We start from the raw sequence: 6,690 nt of genomic DNA on the forward strand, positions 1-6,690 counted from the left end.
TGGTGGTGGTGGGGGACACAGACACCCAGTCCATTGCAGAAGCAGAACCCAACAGGGGTGCTGGCAGGTGGGCACATAGAGCTGATGATGCACCAACTTCACACAGGCTGACACTTTCCCTGCCCCAGAGGAGGGGTAAGATGTGAGCTGAGGTAGGGTGGCCAGGCTGGATCTACCTTTCATATTCCAGTTTGCCTGTCAGAGCTGGTTCCTAGGCCTGGCATTCAAGGCCTCACATAATCCAGCTCTTGCCTACATTTCCCTGCTGTTCCCAACATCCTGAAGCAGCCTCTGCCTGCTGTGCATTCAGTCACATATCTTGTCACTTTCTCTACCAATCCTTTGAAGCCCAGCCCTATGTGTTTCCTTCAGGAAGGGCTCCTGGGCAGTGTTTTTGCAGTGGTTGTCTGTAGGTCTGAGGATTTCTGCCAGGCAGTCAGCCAGCACCCTGTGTCACCCTCAGTGCCCATTATGTGGTTGGCACAAAGCCACTCAGGCAGTATCCTGCTGCCTCTCATCCATCCAAGGCCCCCAGGTAAGTGCAACATTCTGAGTTGCTGTATCTCTGGTTCCTGTTTAACCTCTGGGTGCCTCCAAGCCTGAAATCCCAACCTGGAGTGGGAAAGGGGCATGTGCTGGTTGCAAGATGCCTGAGCAAATCACAGTCCTCAACTGCTGATGCCTCATAGCCAATCAGACCCCAAAACACTCATTATAATGATGTCTAGGTCCAATCAGGACAGGTTATTGGCCTCTATTAACTCATGTGCATCACACCTCATCAGCCAATCCCATCAGTTCCCTCCTCCTACATCCCCAAGTATGAGTCTCTTAGGAGGTCCTAACCTGGTTAAAGGGCCAGGCTGTGCACAGACTCTCCCGTGCTTCTCAGATCACAGAGCCAGTTTCCTTCTATCTAGTCCTCACTACCAGGCAATCACTGGCATCTGTTTCTTCCTGTCCCTCCCCTTCTCTCCCTCCAGCCCAAGCAGAGGTATCAGAAGGGTGGGTAGGTGTGAGGTCGGCTATGGCAGAGGCAGACTGGCCCTGTGTGGGGAGAGACTGGGTGGCGAGGAGCCTACTAGGGGGCGGCCCAGCCGTTGTCGTCGTCAGCAACGGCAGCACGATGCCATCGCTTCACCTTTCCCTCCTCCTCAACCTTTGCCGTGGGCCGGCAGGCACCAAGACCTCAGATGTTTCCTGCTGCACTGTCATGTCGGGCAGTGTGCGTCACTGGCCCCCTTGCTGGACCCACCACACTTCCCCCAGGAAGGGATGGAGGGGAGAGAGGGGTGAGGGCAGGCAAGCATCACTACCCTGGAAGCAGACAAACTTAGGTGGATCTTAAATGGGTGCTCCCTGAGTCCCCCACCCTGTTCTGGTCAACCGATTGTGGGGGGATATACCAGAAGGAGGATAGGATATCAGGGCCTGGCCTCTGTGCATTTTGATGTAATGTGAGCAGCATGCAAAGCAGATGCAAATATTATGCAAACTAGAACTTTTCTTTCCCTAGTCAACAGCTCTGACAGGCTCTAAAATGGGCTGTAGGGGGCCCAGAACCCAAGGGGAGGTATGGAGGTGAGGGCAGGCATCATCTCTGCTTCATCAAAAGGGTGCTTTCAAGCAGTACTTGAGCACCTGAGGATTTGGATGAAGACTCAGGCACATGGGGAAGTTGAGGGAAGTAGGGGGACGATCCATCTCCGCAGGGTTTTGAAGGCCTCTCAGACATCCTTGCATTTAGTAGCATATGAAACCAGAGAGCAGAATGGTTCATTTCTTCCATTCTGGCTGGAGCCAGACCTGGGTTTGATTCTCAGCTCCACCATTGAATCACCATGTGGTCTTGGGCAAAGGCCCTTCAACTCTGTAAGCTTCTGTTTATTTGCTCATCAATTAAGAACTAGGTAACAATATTGAACTCCATGGGTGGTTGTAAGGACTCAATGACATGTATGGACCAGGGGGTGGTGCCCGACCTTGGGTAAAGGACCCATTAATGTGTAGTGACTGCTTCCCTAAGGCCCCCCCAACCCCACCCCTACACCCTCTCCTGCCCTGCTCTGAGCTCCTAGAGCACAAAAGGCTATGACCAACAGCAACTGAGTTGTTCAAGCATCTGCCTAAGGGCAAGGCCTTGCTTTGCTTTTCTCAGACCTCACCACAGCCTGCGGGGTCACTCGGCTGAGTGATAACTGAATGCTCCCAACTCCTCTGGCAGGCAAGGAGGGCAGGCTATATATTGAGACCACTGAGGGGCCCGCAGGGTTACTCCAGGTGGTGAGTCGGGGTTCTGGGATGAGATCTCAGCAGTCCGTTCAGTGAACAAACACCAGGTGGGTCTCTTCCCAGTGATCCCTGCCATGTCACCTGCCCTCTAAAAGCTACACCCATAATAATAGCCAACATTCATTCAGCACCTACTTTTTTGTGGCTCTGTGATAAACACTTTATACATGTTTTATCATATTCAAACGTTATTATAATGACGACTTCAAGTATCATCTTCTTTTTAAAATCTTGAGGAAGCTGATACGCTTGCCCAAGGCCACTCAGCCGATTACTCTCAGTATAAGATATGCACCCTGGCATTCTTGTTCCATAGCTTTACCCTTACCTCGAAGCAGCTCCTCCATGCTCCCAAAGGTCAACCTCGGTTCAAATCCTACCCCACGCTCACCACGCGTCTGTTGCTCTACCTTACCTCCCACCCCCACCCCACGACATCTGCCGAAATGGATCCCTAATCCAGTAACCTCTTCTCTACCCCCTTCTTCCTGAAGCCCCATCCTCTCTTCCTCCTTCCTGGTCTCTCTGCTTGCACTTCCGCCATCTTCTGATCTATGTCGTAGCCAGAGGGACCTTTTAAAAATGTTAAGTTAGACCATGTCACTTGCTGCTTAGAACCAACCAAAGGCTCCCATGGCACTTAGCCCTTCACCTGCTCTGCAAGGCTCCGCCCCCTTTGCGCCTAAGGTCACGCCCACAGTGGCAAGCTCCATACTTTCCTTTGCTCAGCTGGTTTCTCCTGATCTTTCGGGCCCCCGGTCAGATGTCATCTCATCAGAGAGGCGCTGCCTACAGTAGCTAATATGGTCCCCTCCCTGAAGTCGGTGTCACACGACCTATTTTAACATCTTCATGGCTCTTCAGACTCTGAAATAATCTTGTTCAACTATTTGATTACCGTCCGTCTCCCTGGATTAGAATGTTAAATTCTGTCTGATGATGAAACGGTTTTCCATAATCTAAACAGCACCTGGCACTTAATAGGCACTCAATAAACATATGGAAGAATGTTGTGGTTGGTGTGACCTGGATCAAGAAGTCCCAGCCCTCTCTACCTCAGTTTCCTTTTGCTGTTGGGCTCTGCCTCCCAGGGAGCGCTCGGGATGAGATCAGACATGGCAAAAGGCTTCCTCTGGGGGAGGGAGGGCATGGTGCCCGCCTGGGGATGAGGTCAGCGCGGCCGGCACTTTTCCGCAGGGCAGGAGGCAAGCAGAGCGGGAAAAATCCTCTTGGCGAGATCCCTGCCCCGGCCTGAGATCCTAGACGGGTAGGGGAGGGCGCGCAACCCCTTCCTCCGGTGGGAAGCGCCTCCCGGCGGGGCCTCCTCCTTCCCCCTCCCCGGGGAGGCAGGTGGAGCTGCGTCCTCATCTTTGTTCCCATCTGGAGCGCGTTTGGCGCGGCGTGGCGGGGGCGGAGCTGCGCCCCCGCGGTGCCCGGAGAGACGGGCCCGCCCGCTTATCTGATCTGCGGCTAATTGAAACTCCCTGCTCGCGAAGGTCAGCTCGGTCCCCTGACAGCTGCCGAGCCGAGCCGGGCCGGATGGAAAACCCGGGCTGTGCAGGGCCCGGCGGGGCGCGGGGGGAGGGGTTGTGGGGGGCTGCCTCTGCGGCCAAGTAGACAAAGGCGGCCCCTCCCTCGTGTGCGCTGCTGGGGGTCGCCAGAGGTAGCGGTCTTCGCCCTCCGCTGGGCGCTTCGACCGGGGTCACATGGCCCAAGGCTACAGAGGAGGGGGCGCCCTCTAATCCCTAACGCGCCCGCCCACCCCGCTCCCACGCCGGGGCCCTGTCTGGGGTCTCTGGGAGAGTCACCCCCAACTTCCTGCCCCTACCCCGCCTCCACGCCCCGGCTCTGAGACTTCCTGCCTCCCCGGCTCCGGGCAGCTCAGGCTGTGGGAAGCTGGCGGGGCGGGGGTGGCCCGGTCCCCTCCCCCAGCGTGCTTGACGGGGCGCTGGGGGTCCGGGAGGAAGTGTGCACGGTTGGGGGCAAGGCCTGGCCCCGGGGCGGCCATCCGGTGGGGCAGGTGCGGTCTTAGCGCAGAGAGGGAGGGCAGGCGGGCCTGTTGCTAATGGTGCTGGGGCGGCGAGGGGGGCGGGCACTGCGGGGAGCCCCGTTTCCAGGGTTCCGGGTGCGGATGTGGCTAGGTCTGGAGTCTCCAACCCGCCCACCGCGCGCCCCAGGCGGGCCCAGGCCCTGAGCAGCCGGCAGGGGTCCCCTCATCTCCCGCCTGTGAGTCTAGGCTGAGGTGCTGGGGAGCTCAAGGTGTAACTCCCAGCCTCCTGGCTGACAGCACCCTTCAGCAAAGCCTTTTGCGCCTCGGTTTTACCAGCCTGGAGAAAGTAACCCCAACAGAGCTACCATTTTTCAGAACCTTGTGCCAAACATAGTGTTAAGCGTTTAACGTACTTGGTCTCAAGCTTCACAGTAATTCCATTTTGCTGATGAGCAAGCTGAGACGCAGAGGTTGTGACTTGCCCGAAGTCACATAGCTGGTTAGTTACACAGGTGAGTCACCTGACTCGAGGTCTTAACCACGGGTGGTCTCATTTTGGCAAGAGCTCTGGAATTGTGCGCCTATATAGGCTGATCCCCCAGCGCATTCACAAGTGCAGTGAGCCCCTCGGTGGCATCTTGCCGCGCATGTTCCCATCTTGGAGCTGGGCACGTGTTTCTTGGCGCATTCCCGCGTGCCAGAGCCTGGGGACAGAGGTGTAGCCAGCGTACTTGGTGCCCAGGTGCGCCGTTCCCGGTTGGGACCGACAGTCATATGGCCTGAGCCGCCCGCGGAGTGAAGCGGGGGCGGGGAACTCGGAGTGGAGTCCACGCGGGCCGCGGCGCCTGGGAGGCCGCAATCCGGGCGCCTGCAGCCGGCGAGGCGCGGGGTGACGCGCGGGGGCCCAGCTACCGTGACCTCCTCCGCGGTTTCCATGGAGACGGTGCACTATAAATAAAAAAAAAAAAAAGGAATTTCAAACCCGTTTTCTACGGCGCTTGGCGGGAGGGGGGAGGAAAGCTCTTTGAATCGAGTTTCCCATTTCACCTTCCCAGGCGGTGGGAGCGCTTCCCCCGCAGCCCAGCCGGGAAATCGCCGCCCCTGACGCCGCGTGGCGCCCCCCGAGGAAGCTAATTAGTGCAGCCTGGGGAGCTGGGGACTAGGGACTTGGCCCCGGGGGTCTGGGGCCCACCTCTTGGTGGAGGGGGGGGCGCCTACAAATTGCCACCCCCTCCCTCCAGGCTCGCACGCAGCCCGGCGCGGGCCGGGGCACAGGGCGCAGGCGGGAGGTCGCATCTGCAGCTTTGGCGCAATGAATCAGGCGCGGCGGCCGCCGCCGCCGCGGAGCGCGTCTGGCATCCGGAGTCTCCCGGGATCGAAAATAATTTGGGCAAAGCGGTGGGAGGTGTGTGCGCGCGCGCTCCGAGGGGAGGGCGGGGGAGCAGGCCGGGCGGGGTGCGCGGGGCGGGGGGAGGTGCCATCCGCCAGCCCCGCTGTGGTGAGAACAGAGTTGACACCTCTTTCCTCTCCACTTACTGCGGCAAGGACCGAGGGAGGCTTAACCCTCTCACTGCGCGGAGGAGTAGCGGCGCCGCGAGAGCCCCCATGAGGGCGCGCCGAGGTCGGGGGCCAGGTGCGGAAGCCCTTCGGAGACCTGTCTCTCTGGCTCCTCAAGCGGGCGCTCCCGCTGGAGCGTCCCTCATGGAAGCCTCCCCGGGGCTTTTCTCGATCCCTCTTTTTCTCCAGACCTGGCTAGTGTCAGAGCCATGGCCTCAGTTTCCCCACCTATACAAGAGGGCAGGAAATTCTTAGGTAGTAGCTTCCCTGTCTGGCGACCCTAGTTTTGTGACCCTCTGGCTTGGGCGCTGGACAGAGGCGAGAGTGGTGGGTTAGGGCGGCGGCTGCAGACGTTGGTCGGAACTCCGCCCTCCTTCACTGCCCTCCCGCACCCTAAGCGCCCTTCATCAAAATGGCCGGGTTCCTGCGTTTGCCTCTATGGCAGAAATGTCACTGCCGCCGCATTAAGCACGCTCGGTGGGAGCTCCGCTCGGATCGAGGAGCTGGCGCTCAAGCCTGCCAAGCTGCCTGGCGCAGGGGGGTGGGAGTGGGCTGGCAGGCCAGTCGGCCTGGCTGGGGTCGGCCTTTGTCTGCGCGGGTCCCCACCTTCCTGCCTCTCCAAGCCCCCAGAATGCCCCTCCCTCAGCCTCGCTGGTTGCTCTCACACCACTCAAGGTTTTTTATTTTTGGGGGTGGCATCTGTTCAGACACTTGTGCCTGTCTGGCCCAGGTGTGACAGCGTGGGGCAGAGTGGGGGGATGACTGGGAGGACAGAACTCACTTCCCTCCTCCCCAACCCCTGATGGGGGGCATCCCTGGAATCCACTAACCTCCCAGTTAGATGAAGAACT

The 6,690-nt window shown here is 58.7% G+C and overlaps 1 long non-coding RNA gene across 1 annotated transcript; it reads right to left on the reverse strand.

Annotated features, from left to right (window-relative positions):
- Positions 1–4,647: 4,647 nt before the first annotated feature.
- On the reverse strand, positions 4,648–5,664 carry LOC140846194 (uncharacterized). Its single transcript, XR_012125128.1, has 2 exons — positions 5,475–5,664; positions 4,648–5,230 (listed from the first exon to the last, which is right to left on the reverse strand). It is a non-coding gene; the product is annotated as an uncharacterized lncRNA (long non-coding RNA).
- Between the last annotated feature and the right edge of the window lie 1,026 nt (positions 5,665–6,690).

The sequence above is a fragment of the Manis javanica genome, chromosome 14 (assembly GCF_040802235.1).
Source record: "Manis javanica isolate MJ-LG chromosome 14, MJ_LKY, whole genome shotgun sequence".
Taxonomy (NCBI): domain Eukaryota; kingdom Metazoa; phylum Chordata; class Mammalia; order Pholidota; family Manidae; genus Manis; species Manis javanica.